This window comes from Bufo bufo, chromosome 10, assembly GCF_905171765.1.
Source record: "Bufo bufo chromosome 10, aBufBuf1.1, whole genome shotgun sequence".
NCBI classification, from domain to species: domain Eukaryota; kingdom Metazoa; phylum Chordata; class Amphibia; order Anura; family Bufonidae; genus Bufo; species Bufo bufo.
Window position 1 is genome coordinate 7,680,827 of NC_053398.1, and position 20,208 is coordinate 7,701,034.

Sequence of the window (20,208 nt, forward strand, 5' to 3'; positions counted from 1 at the left end):
TGGAAACATCAAACTTATGAACATATTTTGAATGAAGAGTCAACCGTAGGGTTCTATAGATGTGGCTGATCAAGCTGCAATTAATACTCCATTGAAGGTTGAGCTATCATTTCTCTTCAGAAGCTCTTGAGATACCAAAGATATTAAGGGCATTTGGAGTAATATAGAGAAGCTTCCAGGTGTAGCATATTTCTAATAATGATCTTGTAATTTGAGTGATCTTGATTTTGCTTGGAGAAAGGAAGAGGGTAGAACTGAAAAAAAAAAGTTTGGAAACATCAATTTTATGAGCTTGTTTAAAAAAAAAAAACAGTCAACTGTAGGGTTGTATAGCAGATTTGGCTGGACATGTTGCAAATTGTACTTCAGTAAAGGTTAGCCACCTTTCATTGGTCTTCAGAATTTCCTCAGATACAACAAATATGAAAGACAAACTATAGAAGAGAAAGCTACTGCAGATTTGCAAGAACAATCTTGTCACATGGGACCTTGACCTTGAATGTGTCAAAAAAGAGACAGCTATGGGTTGTTTGTATGGCTGAACATGTGGAAATAGTACTCCAGGAAAGTCTGATACTTCATTCATGATGTTCAGAAGCTCCTAAGATACACAGATGTGAAGGTCAGTTGGAGCAGAGTAGCGAAGATTCCAGATACGGCAGATTTCTAAGAAATGGAATTTGACCACGACCTTGACTTAACCCTGGCTGCTTGTAACTTCTGCTTGGAGTTTGTACGTTCGCCCACACAGATTTCCTCCAGTTTCCACCCACATTTCCATTACAAAGCCCTAAGAAGGAGCTTATAAGCACCTGCTAGTTTTACTTCTCGCTGACCCAGCTCCTTCCATCTTTAGTTTGTCTAAATTGTGCTTTATCCTCCAAATTGCTTTCAGTCGATCAAACATGCAGATGTGCAAAGCCCTGTATTCCTTATGGAGGACCTTCCGAAATTGAGCTATTCACTAGTCTATCTACTTCAGGGAGACTTGATCATGACTTTAATGATACTTTTGAGTAATTTTTCTTCTCACCAAGGAAAACCAGCATTACCAAAATGGTGGCTCAATTTTGGTCTCCTAAGTTCAGATCAATCAAAGTACCACATCTGCATGAAGTTTGCATGTTCTCACACAGGTTTCCTCTGGTCTACTCCAAGACGTTCTTTGCAAAGCTCTAAGAAGGAGCTCAGGATAAGTACTTGTGACCTTGACTTCTTGTCCTTGCAGCACTGGGTTCATATGTGTGTTCTGATGAAGCCTTCGTGTGTTTGCTCTTATGTTCCTATTACAAAGAAGGAGTGATGATAAGCACCAGCAGCCTTGATCCTGCTGCATCTCTGAACATTGCAATCTACTTTCATCCTGCATTAGGGGAAATCTGTGGTCTACAGAGGCTGACCCTCCTTGGCCCTGGTGAACACCCACTATCCATAAGACTCTGTACACTGGAGAAGCCTGCAACTGATTTAGAATCCTGTTCTCTTCCCAAGGTTTATCAGCATTGCCTTACCATTCAGAACAACAAGACAAATGGTAAATGAAACAGTGCACAGTGGTTTAATGGTTAAATGTTTTGTAGCACTCGGGTCCTGAGTTCAAATCTACCAAGGGTCAGCCACCATATGGAGTTTATCTGGGATTATTCCCATGACAACAAATCATGGCATAGTTCTAGGGTATCCACTACACCAATCCACTTTCTGATTGGTGGGGGTCCTAAGAATGAAGAGGCCGTAGCACGAGTTTAGAGCCTCATTACTTGAATGACTGCAATTCTGCGCACATTGGGAGGCAGGAGCGCTGCTGTGAAGGAGCCTCAGCACAAAACTAGCACTATGGTCCTTCATTCTCAGAGTCGGAGGGGGTCCCAGCAGTCTGACCCCCACCCAACAGAAAGTGGTTTAGCAATATGTCATCATGTGAATAAGCCTTCTTATGGAATTGACCCTGGTGTGCGTTTTAGATTGTGAGCTCCTGGGGACAAGGACTGATGTGATTCCTTGCAATCTGTATACACAGCTCTTTAGAATAGGTTGGTGCTATACAAATAACATGAAATTGAAAAATGCGACAAAATGAGCCAATTTTTTTTTTTTACGGTTTTGTTTTTGACCCTGTATATTTTGCAACACAAAGATTATAAATCATAAATATCCATTCAAAATGTACAAATCCATAAACAGCAACGTAACAATGCCGGGATTATGCAAAACCCCATCAACCAGATAGGTCTAATTTCAATACATTACCATAGACCACAAGGGAAGACGCTGAGATCCAATTGCTTATCAGTGACAACTATTAAAATCGCCTCGTACTGGCGGTAAGGTCGTCCTCCTGCCGAGGCGGATTATTTTCCGAGTCTTACATGAATTTTTACTGCTTAGAATTATAAATGATGGCAGGAACCTTCCGCTGAAGTTTATTTGGCCATAAGCATTTGTTACAAGAGTGAACCATGGAGCAGGACGAGGGATACAATGTATCTGATAAGATGACGGATTGGAAACATTTACTGCGCGATGACTAATTAAGGCTACTTTAACACTAGCGTTTTTGCTGGTTCCGGCAGGGTTCAGCAAAAACGCTTCCGTTACTGATAATACAACCGTCTGCATCCGTTATGAACAGATACGGTTGTATTATCTTTAACATAGCCAAGACGGATCCGTCATGAACTCCGTTGAAAGTCAATGGGGGACGGATCCGTCCCCATTGACTTACATTGTGGGTCATGACGGATCCAGATTTTTTTCTCCGGTATGAGAACGGAGCGGAATGCATTTCGGAGCACTCCGTTCTGTTCATTTATGTTTTGTCCCCAATGACGATGAATGGGGACAAAACGGAAGCGTTTTTTTCCGGTATTGAGGCCCTATGACGGATCTCAATACCGGAAAATATTAACGCTAGTGTGAAAGTAGCCTAAGGAGAGAGCCGGCCTGGGATCCAGTGCTTTCCTTCTCACAGTCTTAAGTCTTCAGTCTACGGGTCCTTTCCCGGTTAATTAACCATGCGTAGTCATGGACTGATATGAATGGAGCCGAACTCCCTGTATCCTGGTGACATCTTAATGAGGTTCATTACCTCCTGTGACAAAGTGCATTATGGGAACACTTTTATGAATCTTATTTTGCACAGAGTTCCAAATCTTGGATTGTTTGCACTTGTGTAGAGGAACGTGGACCACTGATACTGTATATATCCATGCAGGGGTGCACCACTAATGAGGCTAGTTGAGGCGATCGCCTCAGGCAGCACCAGGTAGGGGCAAAAGTGGGGGCAGCAGAAGGGCCATGGGCAATGAGCCCTTTAATTGTGGCAAAGGGGTTAGGTTAAGAAATTGGCATGGGGGGAGGGCCGTTTCAGTTTTCGCCTCAGGCAGCAGAAAGAAACTTAGAAACTGATTTATTCTTGCACTTCACGTGGTACAAACAGACTGATCTGTTACAAAAATAACCGAAATACTGTCGTCATCTTCAGTGTTTTTCTGTACTTGGATCTGTTAGTTGGAAGCCTGCACGGTGTCCCAGCGAGGGGTGCACTGTGAGATTACAGACATTTTCTGCATAGACTTGTTCTTTTTTGGAACTCTAATTATAATGTCTTCTAAATAAAATATGTTTTATGTAATGACATAGAAGGGGATTTGCTGCCCGAGGTGTTTTTTTGTGTCTTGGATTCGTCTTTGCGCACACCTGGACGATCTAATGTCTGTCTCATGTGCCTTCAAGATGCAGCTGTGCAGATAAATGAGAAGACAGCGAGGATTATGGCAACTAAAAATTGTCTTCAGCTGTGTGTAAGTGTCCAAAGGCGGAGTACAGACGACACAACGTATCTGGAATGATCACATCGGGGACTGTGGTGTGTGTTCTCGATCTGTCTTAGTCAGCTACCATGCAATCTCATGGCGATATGAAAAGCTTCCTACTAAGTGACCATATTTGTGAACTTTGGGAGTTGGGAATTAGAATAATCGTCAGATGATGCAGGAAGAACGCACCCCTAAAACTAGCTTTATCCTTACAGGGAGGAGGGGAGCTGGAGAACTGGGGACATCATAGTTTAAAGTCAATGAAATTAAGGACACCGCACTGCAAAAAGGAAAAAACATACAAAGAAGGTATGGTCCCAGATGAAGGACTGGAGACCATCAGACCACATCAAATGCAGGGGGCAGAAACAGCTGTCAGCGTGCACTAGCAGCAATGGAGATCCAATGGAGCTAATAGTCCCATAGTAGTGGATATGTCAATGCAAGAACAGGAGCAGAAATGGTGGATGGAAAAATGACCGAAGGATGATCAAGGATAGACACATAGTCCAACATTAGTGTAAAAAATTGAGACTTACATGGCACTATGGGAACGGACACTTGGGATGATGTCATGGGAGTTCCTACAGGGGCAGAAAGTAGGTTGCATGTAAGGGGGTTCACCCACACAAGTGGATGAGAACATTGACCTTCACCTCTTTTTCAGCAATGCATTTGAAATGCTGATGCCCTAGTGATGCTAAGCGGACGTTAGTATTGTGCACCTATGTGTTTATGCCATGTGTGAAAAAAAAAACTATTTGCAGGTACCATTCCTTTAAAAAGTTACTGCCAAGATGTGTGCTGATCCAATACTGTAACCTCCAAGATGTGTGCTGATCCAATACTGTAACCTCCAAGATGTGTGCTGATCCAATACTGTAACCTCCAAGATGTGTGCTGATCCGAGGCTGTAACTGCCAAGATATGTGTCAGTCTGAGGCTGTAACCTCCAAGATGTGTGCTGATCCGATACTGTAACCTCCAAGATGTGTGCTGATCCAATACTGTAACCTCCAAGATGTGTGCTGATCCGAGGCTGTAACTGCCAAGATATGTGTCAGTCTGAGGCTGTAACCTCCAAGATGTGTGCCGATCCGATACTGTAACCTCCAAGATGTGTGCCGATCCAATACTGTAACCTCCAAGATGTGTGCCGATCCGATACTGTAACCTCCAAGATGTGTGCCGATCCGATACTGTAACCTCCAAGATGTGTGCCGATCCGATACTGTAACCTCCAAGATGTGTGCCGATCCGATACTGTAACCTCCAAGATGTGTGCCGATCCGAGGCTGTAACTGCCAAGATATGTGCCGATCCGAGGCTGTAACCTCCAAGATGTGTGCCCATCTGATACTGTAACCTCCAAGATGTGTGCCGATCCGAGGCTGTAACCTCCAAGATGTGTGCCCATCCGAGGCTGTAACCTCCAAGATGTGTGCCCATCCGAGGCTGTAACCTCCAAGATGTGTGCCCATCTGAGGCTGTAACCTCCAAGATGTGTGCCGATCCGATACTGTAACCTCCAAGATGTGTGCTGATCTGAGGCTGTAACTGCCAAGATGTGTGCCCATCCGAGGCTGTAACCTCCAAGATGTGTGGGTCAGAGGCTGTAACCTCCAAGATGTGTGCCCATCCGAGGCTGTAAATGCCAATATATGTACCGGTCTAAAGCTGTGACCACCAAGTTGTGTGTCATAATTTGCAACCACCAAGTTGTGTGACCAATTGAGACTGTAACTTCTGAGCTGTGTGTCATACATAGCTTGCAATCGCCAAGCAGCGTGGCCATCTTAAACTGTATCTGCAAAGCTGGGTCCTTATGAGACTGAAACCACCAAGCTGTGTGTCTTGACCTGCAGCACGACAAGTTCCAGACCCGTAGCTGGTTTTACCGTTTCTGCTTCTTCCAGGGCATATGGAAGAAGCTTTAATATAGACCCTCCACCATCTTCCTATGTCCTCATAGGCTAAGGTACCACCTACCATTGTGCCAGAACTTCCATGGCCCTGACCTCTGCCCACTTGACTACGATATCTGCCTGTCACCTCTTGCTGTTATCTGGCTACTTTCGCGTCAGCTGCTGCAAATGGAAATTACACTTAAGGTTGCAAACTGCCTGGTATTGGGTTTAAATGGTGAATTCTCGGGAATTCCTTAAACTCTGCTCCTGGATTTAGCTCAAAGCCAAATCTATTGTGACATTGTGGGTCCACATCATCTACCATAAAGTGCGTGACAATGCCAGATTAAAGAAATTAAATTACTGTATATTAAAAGGAAATTAACTAGTCCCACCCACCACCTAACCCCAACCATACAATCCTAATGATCTACAGTAGGAGGAACAGCACAAATCATTAAAACAATCCGACGAAGACTGTAAATCAGTTATCTCTAGAACCTTCTGCTCCGCTACATAAATAAATGTCAAGTAAATTAGGATAATTATTTCGATGCTTGAAACGCTGTCATTAGTTGCAGTAGCCGACTCTTCCCCATTCCAAGCAATTAGCGGAAAAGTAGATTAAAAGCAATAATTATACACGATAAACATTAAGATTCGCCTATGAAAATGGGGGCGATGGAAAGATGACAAGGTGGTGGAAGATCATTGGGATGTAGGGGGTCTGGTGGAGCGGGTTTTCCATAGTGATCTCCACACATAAAATGCAATGCGATGCAATACTAAAAATGGTTATTCTAGGAGGTCGCGGAGAAATACTGCCCCCAAATTATAGGCAAGTGTCCAAAAAAATTCATATCATTCCTCAAGGGAAAGTTCCATTGAGGAGCGAGAGATCTTAGACCTAATGCCTCATGACAGTGATCATATAATGTCATTTGTTTTGCGCTTCAAGTCCTTTCTATGACACTTTGAACAACTCTTCACCCCACATGGTTGATTACAATGCAGTGCCCCTTCAAGAAGGAGTCCTAAACAAGGCTGGACCCCCCTCTGCCTTCAAGGGTCCCATAGCAGCTACATGCTCTGCCTTTATGGGATGTACGCTCATGACCTCAGCTGTCCATAAAAAACATCGTAGTCTTCACGTGCAGACAGGCAGATAATAACTGGACCACCATCTCCCAATGGGTCCATCTGATGACATTATCTTGAATGACCTGAGAATATTAATTGTATTAGATTGTAGTTCCAACTGCTACACCAGATGTTCATGTAGACATCTGTCAGATCATGAAGGGATCCTGTGTCCAAGGTGAAGTTAACCCTTCAAAGGGAAAGTGACTGGAAATGACCCATTGCTTATGGTAAAAAAGTTTTTAGAACTTTTGGTGTTTTCTTTTACTTTTTATCTATAGTTAAAAATAAATGTATAAAATTCTGGCCACTAAAGCTAAAATATGTTAAGACTTCCTATCATTTGAAAGCAGCTCCATGGGCGATAACTACAACTCTCACCATAGTTGTCCAAACATTCCCTACAAAATCACCACTACTATAGACATCTCCATTTGCCCCCATAGGTCACATTTACAGGGGTTGTCTTAAATAGAATCGCTGTCGAGAACGGAATTTAAAAAATATATAAAAAAATGCTATAAAACATTGGATTTTTTTTTAAACTTACCCAAAATGAAAAAACAAAACAAAAAAAAAACACCTACAGAGAGATGGAGAAAAAAAATGCATAAAAATTATTAAATCGCAAGAATTTATTAGTCCAGAGAATGGCTGGAGCTTTATTGTTGGAAACTGAAAAGCGCGGCAGTGTCTCGGTGTAGAGCGCCATTCATCAGGCGGCCCTCGGCTGGTGAAAGTAAAATAAAAGTTATTTAATTTACATGCATATTTTGTGCTTTTGCAGCTCATAAAGGTGCTGGGAGATGCCAGCTCTCAAATAAAAGGGGTATAATTTAGGTTTTGCAGGAAATGAATGAATCTCGTAAGAAAAATGCGGCCGGAGAAGGAGCTGCAAGTGGAGGTGACAGCGCACCATTTTACGGAGTCTAAAATTGAGTTTGGATTGTAGGTATTTGTTCTTGTGCTATAATATAAATCTGACATATTAATAGTGAGGACTCTGAAACATCCTCCATGAGCTGCTGCAGTGAGTCTGTAGCATTGCAAAGAGATTCGATTAACCTCTTTCTCTCCACCCCATGTTAGGGAACTTTCACACTTGCGGTTTTCTTTTCCGGCACTGAGTTCCGTCCTAGGGGCTCAATACTGGAAAAGAACTGATCAGGATTATCCTAATGCATTCTGAATGGAGAGGAATCCGTTCAGGATGCATCAGGATGTCTTCAGTTCAGTCATTTTGACTGATCAGGCAAAAGATAAAACCGCATCATGCTACGGTTTTATCTACGGCGAAATAATCTGAAGACTTGCCTGATATCGGTATTTTTTTCCATATTAATGTATTAGTGCCGGATTCGGCATTCAAAATACCAGAATGCTGGATCCATCCTGCGCAGACCAAAAAAAAGGTGAAAAAAATAAATGCCTGATTTGTTTTGCCGGATGACACCGGAAAGACGGCTCTGGCATTTCAATGCATTTTTCTGACTGATCAGGCAGTTTTAAGACTGATCAGGATCCTGATCAGTCTTACTAATGCCATCAGTTGGCATACGTTTTGCCAGCGACGGAACTGCTTGCCGGATCACTCTGCCGCAAGTGTGAAAGTAGCCTAAATTAACATGCTGCCTTTGGTGGACCTCTCCACTTCTGCATGCAGTTCTAAACATGTGGCTTGAAGTTGTGTCTGCTATACAGTGTACTGCCTCTCCATACTGCACCGACTTGTTTTATGTTCCTCCCACTCTGCAACAGTCAAGACTACAAAGAGGCCATGTTACTTTAGCAAAAGAGCAGACCACAAACTTAAAACTACCCTGGGGGGAGGGGGGGTGACACATTGTCCATGGGGAAAGAAGTTTATGCTTCTAAAACCTTATTCTAGTCTAGACTGATGCATGGAGACTGCCCGTTTTTCTATCTGCTGTTTTTTTACCTGGTTGGTGGACCGTCACCTTATCTTTGGACATGCACAGTCCATGTTGCTTCTGCACGGTCTTTGAAAATGCAGGACCTCTTCTTCAAAAGTAGACAACCAAAAATGATTTAGGAGGTGTTTCCAGGTTCCTCATGGGTGGGGCTTATAATTGAAACCATTTGCCACATTATCTAGAAGTTGCAGTTTCCCATATCTAACTTGATGCTGGAAGATGAGACTAGCCATTCTACCTACTGTCAACAGTCAGCAGATGGGCTCAAATGACCCTAATATACACTGCAGTGATGAACCCAAAAATGTCAGTTTACAGTGACCTGAACTGCCACAGCTCCAGATCAGATATTCTCTAGAAGATGGCAATGGGAAGAAGCAGATTTAGAGGAATTCCCCAGCACACTGTAGCAGTCCGGCCTCGTTCTGTAGAAGACCAGGACTTGGCCGCCCACCTATCACCGCTCCAATATTACAAGCCTTTGTGGATGCTGAAGCCACAATGTTACATTGGCAAATTTACACCGTAAACATTATTATATACATTACCAGCCTGTGAAGAATTCTCCCATTTACCTGCAGAACTAATGGCCGGGGCTCGGCAGAGCTTTATCTGTCCTTGGAAATAATGTGCAGTGACAATGAGCGCCCTATAATTTACAGTGGCCCTAAAATGTTATCACATGTAACAGATGAGTTATCGGCCACATTACAGCTTAACTATCAGGAAGATATATCCAGACAGAAATTATTAAGCGGAGGTAACATTAATATTGATGGTAGAGCTCCCCTCATTCTAGATAACCAGACCTCGCTTTACCTCTGATGGCCGCCAGGAGAATAAACTGTTAGCTCTACTCATATGGTCTCATACACGGTGCTTGTGTAACACCAGAGGGAAGCCGAAAATGCAGAAGATACAATGGGGGTCATTAATCAAAAAAACTCTTTTTACACCTGTCTTTGATAGCCCCTGTGCTGCCGGCGGAAGCACCAAATTTAAGACAAGTGCAGGAGATGCACCTGGAGTCAAAACTGCCCCAACCCCTGACTGGAGTAATTTTCACTCCTCTTTTACGTCTGTTTCCAGGAGTAAATGTTAGTAAGTTTGCCAGGGCCGATATCCTTCCCCCGCCACTCCCAAGTGGAGAAGACAGCATGAAAAGGCCCTATTCACATAGGCATCTAAAAAGTCACAAAAAGTGTCGCACAATTAAATTTTACATCGAAGTTGTGTTAGTTAATGATCCCCAATGTTTTATAATCAAACTCAGGTGCACATAGAGGGCAGTATTATAGTAGTAATATTCTTGTACATAGAGGGCAGTATTATAGTAGTTATATTCTTGTACATAGGAGCAGTATTATAGTAGTTATATTCTTGTACATAGGAGCAGTATTATAGTAGTTATATTCTTGTACATAGGAGGCAGTATTATAGTAGTTATATTCTTGTACATAGGGAGCAGTATTATAGTAGTTATATTCTTGTACATAGGAGCAGTATTATAGTAGTTATATTCTTGTACATAGGGGCAGTATTATAGTAGATATATTCTTGTACATAGGAGGCAGTATTATAGTAGTTATATTCTTGTACATAGGAGGCAGTATTATAGTAGTTATATTCTTATACATAGGAGCAGTATTATAGTAGTTATATTCTTGTACATAGGAAGCAGTATTATAGTAGTTATATTCCTGTACATAGGAGGCAGTATTATAGTAGTTATATTCTTGTACATAGAGGGCAGTATTATAGTAGTTATATTCTTGTACATAGGGGCAGTATTATAGTAGTTATATTCTTGTACATAGGAGCAGTATTATAGTAGTTATATTCTTGTACATAGGAAGCAGTATTATAGTAGTTATATTCCTGTACATAGGAGGCAGTATTATAGTAGTTATATTCTTGTACATAGAGGGCAGTATTATAGTAGTTATATTCTTGTACATAGGGGCAGTATTATAGTAGTTATATTCTTGTACATAGGAGCAGTATTATAGTAGTTATATTCTTGTACATAGGAGCAGTATTATAGTAGTTATATTCTTATACATAGGAGCAGTATTATAGTAGTTATATTCTTGTATATAGGAGGCAGTATTGTAGTAGTTATATTCTTGTACATAGGAGCAGTATTATAGTAGTTATATTCTTGTACATAGGGGGCAGTATTATAGTAGTTACATTCTTGTACATAGGAGGCAGTATTATAGTAGTTGTATTCTTGTACATAGGAGGCAGTATTATAGTAGTTATATTCTTGTACATAGGAGCAGTATTATAGTAGTTATATTCTTGTACATGGGAGCAGTATTATAGTAGTTATATTCTTGTACATAGGAGCAGTATTATAGTAGTTATATTCTTGTACATAGGGGGCAGTATTATAGTAGTTATATTCTTGTACATAGGAGCAGTATTATAGTAGTTATATTCTTGTACATAGGAGCAGTATTATAGTAGTTATATTCTTGTACATAGGAGCAGTATTATAGTAGTTATATTCTTGTACATAGGAGCAGTATTATAGTAGTTATATTCTTGTACATAGGAGCAGTATTATAGCAGTTATATTCTTGTACATAGGAGCAGTATTATAGTAGTTATATTCTTGTACATAGGAGGCAGTATTATAGTAGTTATATTCTTGTACATAGGGGGCAGTATTATAGTAGTTATATTCTTGTACATAGGGGGCAGTATTATAGTAGTTAAATTCTTGTACATAGGAGGCAGTATTATAGTAGTTATATTCTTGTACATATGAGGCAGTATTATAGTAGTTATATTCTTGTACATAGGAGCAGTATTATAGTAGTTATATTCTTGTACATAGGAGCAGTATTATAGTAGTTATATTCTTGTACATAGGAGCAGTATTATAGTAGTTATATTCTTGTACATAGGAGCGGTATTATAGTAGTTATATTCTTGTACATAGGAGGCAGTATTATAGGAGTTATACTCTTGTACATAGGAGGCAGTATTATAGTAATTATATTCTTGTACATAGGAGCAGTATTATAGTAGTTATATTCTTGTACATAGGAGGCAGTATTATAGTAGTTATATTCTTGTACATAGGAGCAGTATTATAGTAGTTATATTCTTGTACATAGGAGCAGTATTATAGTAGTTATATTCTTAACCATATTTCTCTTTATTGAAAGAAATTTCAAGGCCAGCGCACACATATGACAATTCAAGGACAATATTGAAATACAAAATAATGTCAGGTTACATATCACATGTGAGCGATACAAGTTATAAATCTTGCTAAACAGAGACTGATATTAAGAAAACGAAAACGAAAAAAGGAAAATGAAAGGATTGAAAGGTACAATCAGGGGGTATAGGGGGGGGGGGAGGAGAGGGAATTAGGTAACTTCTGCTCTTTTATGCGAAATTCCTATAAGACTTCCATGGGGACCACAATTTTAGGAAGCGAGAGCGTGAGTTACTTTCCCAGTGCGCAAGCTCCTCAAAACGGTAGATTTGATCTACCTTGTCAGTCCACATTAGAATAGTCGGTGGGGAGTCATTCTTCCACAAAAAGGGGATAAGTAGTTTAGCCGCTGTAAAAAGCATCGTTGGGAGGTCATGTTTGGTGGGGGTGAAAGAACTGTTAGGGCACCACAGTAGGACTAATTTAGCATCTAGGGATATTTTAGTATTGCATATCTGATTCACTAATTCCTCAATTGATTTCCAAAATGGTTGGATCCTCTTGCAGGTCCACCAAATATGAGACAGTGAGCCAATATCCGCACCGCATCTCCAGCACGCTTCTGGGACTTCTGGGTTTAATTTATGCAAGAACTCCGGTGTCTTGTACCACCTACTAAGAAGCTTAAAGGAGTTCTCCTGAATCCTCACACAACGAGTAAAGCCGTGCGAATGAGCCAGAATAAACGCCTTCTCCGGTTCCGTAAGGGACATGGATAACTCCCGTTCCCAGGAGAACACATAATGTAACTCTGGGGGTAAGGAGGAAAGTATTTCTTTATACATCTGAGATAATGGTCTAAGGGGGGGTCTTGTAGCTGAAACCTTCTTTTCCAGCCAAGAGGGGGAACCATTGCCTATGAAGGGTCCAGTACACTTTCTGGTATCCCTTTGGAAATTTGCTAGATGGAAAAAAGGTGCAGCTCTAACTTCAGGGAGACCTAATACTTGATCCCAGTTCAAACTACCATCCGGGAGGAGGACATCACGCAAGGGAATGTCAGCGAGTTTAGACCAAATCCCGGAGGGGTTTAATATGGAAGGATGAATGTGGCTCTGTAGTAGTTTAAGTGGCATACCTGGATTGGGGAAATTAAAAATTTGGGATTGGACCATTTTGGACCACTCCACCAGCATACCTTTCCAAACCGGGGATGAGTAGTAATGATTGGCCGAGATAGGCCTAATGCCCCACAAGGTAAGTAGTTCTTGGTTCGTAAAAAGTGTATTTTCAAGACGGGCACAAAGGGAGTCATATTGGCGAGACATAATAGCAACACATCTACAAAGTTGTACCGCCGTGTAGTAAAATTTCACATCTGGCATCCCAAATCCTCCGAACTTCCTGTCTCTCGTGAGAACAGAGTAAGCAATACGGGGTGATTTGCCATTCCAGAGGAAGCGTGTAAATACCCTACGAATTTCAGCAAAGTATGAGTTTGGTAACCAAATAGGAAGGGATTGTAGCAGGTACAGGAATTTGGGAAGAATAAAGGTCTTAATGTAATTCTTTCTCCCTACCCAGGAGACAAACGGAAGTTTCAAGTTTTGTAGATGAGTGCGAACAGTTTTCAGGAGCGGCATATAGTTAAGGGAGGCCAAATCTTGAACATTAGCCGAAATATGAGTCCCCAAGTACGTAATGTCTCTGGAAGCCCATGTGAATGGCGTTGCACGCTTAAGAGCATTAATTACAGCTTGTGGGCAGGAAATATTAAGTGCCATGGATTTCCCGTAGTTAACTTTAAAATTAGATATAAACCCAAAGTCTTCAAATATGTTCAGAAGCTTGGGCAAAGCCTCTTTGAGGTTGGAGGTCATGACTAAAAGATCATCCGCGAATGCTGCAGTAACATGTGTGCCAGAACCCACCTGAAGGCCTTTGATATCCGGGTCCGCTCTGATTTTACATAAGAGTGTCTCCATTACTAAAATAAATAGCGCAGGAGAGAGGGGGCACCCTTGTCTCGTCCCATTAGTGATGCAAAATGGTGGTGACAACGTGCCATTGACTTTGACCCTGGCAGAGGGGGACGAATACAAAGTATGAATAGCTGTAATGAATTGGTCCGGGAGGCCAAACCTCGACAGGGTCCTCGACATAAAATGCCAGCTGACCCTGTCGAAGGCCTTTTCCGCATCGGTGCTCACCAACACCAAGGGCTTGTTGGATCTTTTAGCCCAATTTACAAGATGTAGAAGCCGTACAGTATTTTCCAACCCCTGTCTGCCATGGACAAAGCCCACTTGTTCTTCATGTACAATGTCGGGTAGAACATCCTGAAGCCTAGTGGCCAAGATCTTTGCCCACCACTTTACATCATTATTAAGCAAAGAGATCGGCCTATAGTTACTGCAGCATGTCGGATCTTTATTCTCCTTATGTAGGACCGTGATGTGTGCCAATAAGGAGTGTGGAGCCAGGGAGCCTCCATTGAGAAGATAATTGCACAGATTTCTGAAGCGGGGAATTAAAACGTCCTTAAAGGACTTGTAATACGTAATGGAAAAGCCGTCTGGTCCCGGGCTTTTGCCTGAGGGGATGGACATGAGCACCTTATGAATCTCAGAGTCAGTTATGGGTCTAGTCAGCTGAGATGTCTTAACTGGGGACACTGAGGGAAGATCCAGAGTCTGCAAAAACTTATCTGTGGCCTCTGAAAGATCTCCAGCAGTAGCCCCCTCAGGAGGAGGTAAGTTGTATAAAGCTTCATAAAAGGCGCAGAATGCCTTAGCAATGTCTGGAGTGGTTTTGTGTACTTTACCTTTGGGGTCCTTAATAGAGGAAACAAAGGAGTCAGAGAACTGCTTCTTGGCAATCGCCGACATCAGTCTGTTTCCTCTATCCCCATGTGCATAAGCTTTAAATCGTGATCTAAGGACCAGTTTAGCAGAGGTTACATTCAATAGGTTTTTTAAGCGTACTCTAGCTTCAATAAGCTCCGTCAGGGTGCGTTTAGCCTGTGACTCCTTGTGAGAGGATTCAAGGCGAGCAATTTCTGCAAGTAAACCGTCTAAGGCCTGCGTCTTCTGCTTCTTCACATGTGCCCCTAATGCTATAAGTTCTCCCCTTATTACTACCTTATGGGATTCCCATAGTATGGAGGGAGAGGGCGGGGACTCTGGGGTGTCATTAAGCTCAAAAAATTCGGATATCGAGGCCCTGATTTTGCAAACATGAGTGGGATCCAAAATCAAGGTGTCGTTTAGACGCCATAAACGTTCTTTTTTCTGTGGACCAGACAGGGAGAAGTTTATAATAACAGGAGCATGGTCTGATAGCGTGATACTACCAATCCGGGCCCCAGAGACATTACGTATGTGCGAGTCAGACAGGAACAAATAATCTAACCTGTGAAAGGACATCTTGGCATGTGAATAAAATGTATAATCTCGGCCATTGGGGTACAAAGCACGCCATACGTCAAGAACCTTCAATTTCCTCAGGGAGGTTTTCAGCCTTTTCAGCAGCCTATAAGAAACAGACGGTCTACCCTCTGAGGTGTCCACTGCCGGCTCCAGGGCCACATTGAAGTCGCCCCCCAAAACCAGCAATCCTTCAGAGAAAGAAGCTAATAAAACAAGGGTCTGAACGAGCCATGGTACTTGGCCTCTATTAGGTGCATATAAATTAGCAAGTGTGACTGGGGAGTCACCAATTACCCCCTTTACAAAAATGTACCTGCCCTCAGGATCCGCTAAGATAGCGGAATGCTTGAAGGGAAGGCCTTTATGTATAGCTACGCTTACTCCCCTACTAGCTGAGTCATATGTACTATGAAACCACTGGACAAACTTCTTAGTAGGAAGATTAGGGATTTTATTTGTTCTAAAATGTGTCTCCTGGAGGAAGGCCACCGAGACCCTATCCCTCAACAGAAGGGAAATGGTTTGAGACCTTTTGCATGGCTCGTTCAGCCCGTGTACGTTTAGAGAGGCGACTACAATTGATGACATGTCAATATATGTACTAGTGAGAAATGGCACATATTACCCATGGGAATGTCTAATAGAGCATAACATATATGAGCAGAATGAGGGAAAGAGGGAAAAGGGGAATATATAACATAAAATAAATTAAGAAAAATAATAAAAATAACCATTAACATGTTGGGCTGGTAAAAAACCAGCTCAGATGAAATATTCATCTAGAAAAAAGTAGGTGTTTACTTATCACCAACCAAGACAGGATTGGATTGGCGAGGGGGCAAGTAAAGCACCTTGGTCTACTTCAAAGGGGAGACCAATAACATAAAATACTTCCAGCACCGGAATCTATCCGGACATTCCCCTGCAATTGGGGAGAGAAAGGATCGCCTACTTGGAGGCAGAGTTATAAAACATTAGAAAAGTGTCCCGATTAAAGCGTGGCTTCTTGTAAAAAACTCTAAGCCATGTATGTAAAATATGCCCACAACAGGGCGATCAGAAAAAAGGCCATTACTTTCTACACAAACAATAAACACTTAACCTAAGAGACAGTCATCCCTCATGTAGAAAAGTAAGTAAGTTAGGCCATATTATTAGCAGCTCATGCTAGCAGGTGAAAACAACCAAAGTCACCTTGGTTTGGGCTCAAGTGAGGGCCCTGTCCATCTTGCTGCGTCCCAGGCGGTCTGGCTTACTTGCGGATGCCGTTTGCCAAGAAGACACACGCGGCGGAGTAGGTAAGGGGCCATCTTGGTCGGCTGGTAGCCACGAGGGGATCTCCACCGGAGGGACATCTAGGGACCTCCAGACTGACTCCAGGTCTGCCGGCGACCTCACTGTGAGCAGTTTACCATTCCTGGAAACTGCCAGCCCAAAAGGATAAAGCCACCGGAACGGAGTTGACGTCTTCCTGAGAACATCAAGGAGAGGCTTGAATAAGCGCCGCTTGGCCAGGGTGGATGGCGCCAGATCCTGGAACATCTGTATCGGCACATTTTCGTATTCCAGCACCTCCATCTCTCGTTGCCTTTTTAGGAGGGCTGCGGTGTCTACATAACTCAGTAGGCCGCAAATTACGTCGCGTGGTGGCTCTTGTGGTTTAGGCCTAGGGCGCAGCGCCCTGTGTATACGCTCCACCACGATCCCCTCCGCTCTGTCTGGCCCAAGCATTGTGGAGAACAGCTCACGCGCCACAGTCGGTAAGGCCTCCGCCGCAATCGTCCCAGGTAGGCCGCGTATGCGTATATTGCGCCGGCGACTTCGGTTCTCTTGGTCCTCCAATTTCAGGAAGGCCTCATTCAGTAGCTCCTTATGGGATGCTAGTACTTCTGACGCTTTACCTTCATAGGTCATGATGGCGTCTTGCGTGCCCTCCAGCGTGACCACTCTCTGGCCTAAGTGCTTCATATCATCTTTGATGTCCGCCAGATCTTGTTTAATAGGTGTAAGGGCCGATTCAAGAACCCGGCGAAGGGTCCGCTCCGATAGAGGCGGATCTCTGGGCCTCCTGTCTGAAACATCAGAGCCGCTGCCAGCATCAGATAGTTCTCCTGCGTCAGAGTCCTGTGCTATAGACGCCGCCATATTGGCACCTTTCTGTGCTGTAGCTCTCGGCGTTTTTCGGAGAAACTTCTCCATCTCAGGCTGTCTGGAGCGCAGTGGGGTAGACTCTGAGCTTCTTCTATTCTTTTCTTTGCCAGGTTTCCCCATAATCAGGCAAATTATAAGCTTTTATAGGGTAAATGAGCCGGAATGCTGGAGGAGCTCAAGCTCGTGCGGCCATTCAGCAGCGTGGCTCGGCTCCGCCCCCCTATAGTAGTTATATTCTTGTACATAGGAGCAGTATTATAGTAGTTATATTCTTGTACATAGGAGCAGTATTATAGTAGTTATATTCTTGTACATAGGAGCAGTATTATAGTAGTTATATTCTTGTACATAGGAGGCAGTATTATAGTAGTTATATTCTTGTACATAGGGGGCAGTATTATAGTAGTTATATTCTTGTACATAGGAGCAGTATTATAGTAGTTATATTCTTGTACATAGGAGCAGTATTATAGTAGTTATATTCTTGTACATAGGAGGCAGTATTATAGTAGTTATATTCTTGTACATAGGGGGCAGTATTATAGTAGTTAAATTCTTGTACATAGAAGGCAGTATTATAGTAGTTATATTCTTGTACATATGAGGCAGTATTATAGTAGTTATATTCTTGTACATAGGAGCAGTATTATAGTAGTTATATTCTTGTACATGGGAGCAGTATTATAGTAGTTATATTCTTGTACATAGGAGCAGTATTATAGTAGTTATATTCTTGTACATAGGAGCAGGGCTGGGACAAGGCCATTTGGTGCCCAGGGCGAAGATGGCAAACTGCGCCCCCCCCCCCCCCCCCCCGTTTTTAAGAAAGAATCAATGTTGTTTCAAAACAAGAATATACTTAAAGCAATAGAACAAAGGACTGTGGGACTTTGAAAGTCACAGACACTATAAAGTTCCCCCCCATCATCATGTGCCAGTATAAAGTCCCCCCCATCATCATGTGCCAGTTTTGTAATAAGCCCCCCCAATGTGCCAGTGACACTATTGTAAAAAAAAACAAAAAAAAAAACACTTATACTTACCTAAGTGTCAGCGATGCGATGCAGCCTCTTCCTGTGTCCCACGCTGTAATGTAAGGCTCAGGCGGCACGATGACGTCATTGCGCCGGCCTCTGATAGGCTGCCGGCCTAGTGCCTGCAGCCAGGGGCGTACATAAAAATCACTGGGCCCCATAGCAGGAATCTAAATTGGGCCCCCATTCCCCTTTTATAGCCCCTCCCTTTGTTCCATGAACTATTCTTGCTGCTGCGTTTTATAATTTATGCCATCAGGGCCGGAATGGGATTACAAAACAGCCCTGGCACACAAAAGAGGTATAATAGATGCAGATGTATATTATATACAGCAGTGTACAGTTATGTGAGGTACGCGGTATAATAGATGCAGTGTGTACAGGTATATAGTATATTCCCTAGTGTTCTGATATGTGAGGTACAGGGTATAATAGATGCAGTGTGTACAGGTATATAGTATATACAGCAGTGTACTGATATGTGAGGTACGGGGTATAATATATGCAGTGTATACAGTATATACAGTAGTGTAATATGTGAGGTACGAGGTATAATAGATGCAGTGTGTACAGGTATATAGTAAATACAGCAGTGTATTGACACCTCGTACCTCACATATCAGTACACTGCTGTATATACTATATATCTGTACACACTGCATCTATTATACCTCGTACCTCACATATATAGTATATACAGAAGTGTACTGATATCTGTACACACAGCATCTATTATACCTCATACCTCACATATCAGTGCACTGCGGTATATACTATATATCTGTACATATTGCATGTATAATACTGTGTAATATATGCAGTGTGTGTGCATGTATGTGTGTGTATATATATATATATATATATATATACAGAGCAGTGTATTGATGTGACACATAGAAGGTATAATACTGTAGATGCAGTGTTTATAGAAATATGTGGTCAGTTATGCATTATAGTCACTGTGAGGTACATGAGGTAGTGGTAACTGTCTGAAGTAGTATACATGAGTGAGCAATGAGTAAAAACAGGGCATGGAGGGGGGGGGGGGTAAATGATGAAAAGTGGAGGACCTCCTCTTACCTCTCCATTCCAGTCTGTATGGATCAATACAGAGCTGCTTGTGAACTTTTAATACTTGCTGTTAGGGGTTGAAGGACCTGTGATGATGTCATCACAGGTCCTGGCAGATGTACCTTTGAAACCTAGGAACTACACCATTTTTGGTTGCAGTTCCTTTGCTAGATTCTGCAGGACCTGTGATGTTGAAGATGATGTCATCACAGGTCCTGGCAGATGCACTGTTCTAACCTGGGAACTACACTTTACACTGTGCAGTTCCCTTACAGGACCTGTGATGACATCATCAAAGGTCCTTTAGCTTTAGAAAGGTAAACAGGAGTAATTAGGGGGCGGGGCCTCTCCTCCACTTCGGTGCCTGCCTGCAGCCTATCAGAGGAAAGGGAAGGGACACGCCTCTCCCTCCCCTGCACCTCCGCTGGCACAGACAGTTTACAATGGAGATGAGCGCAATGGAAGCGCTCATCTCCCTGTGCCCGGCGGCGGCTGCTCACTTGGGGGGGGGGGGTCATTTTAGTTGGGGGGGCACATGGGGGGGCACAGC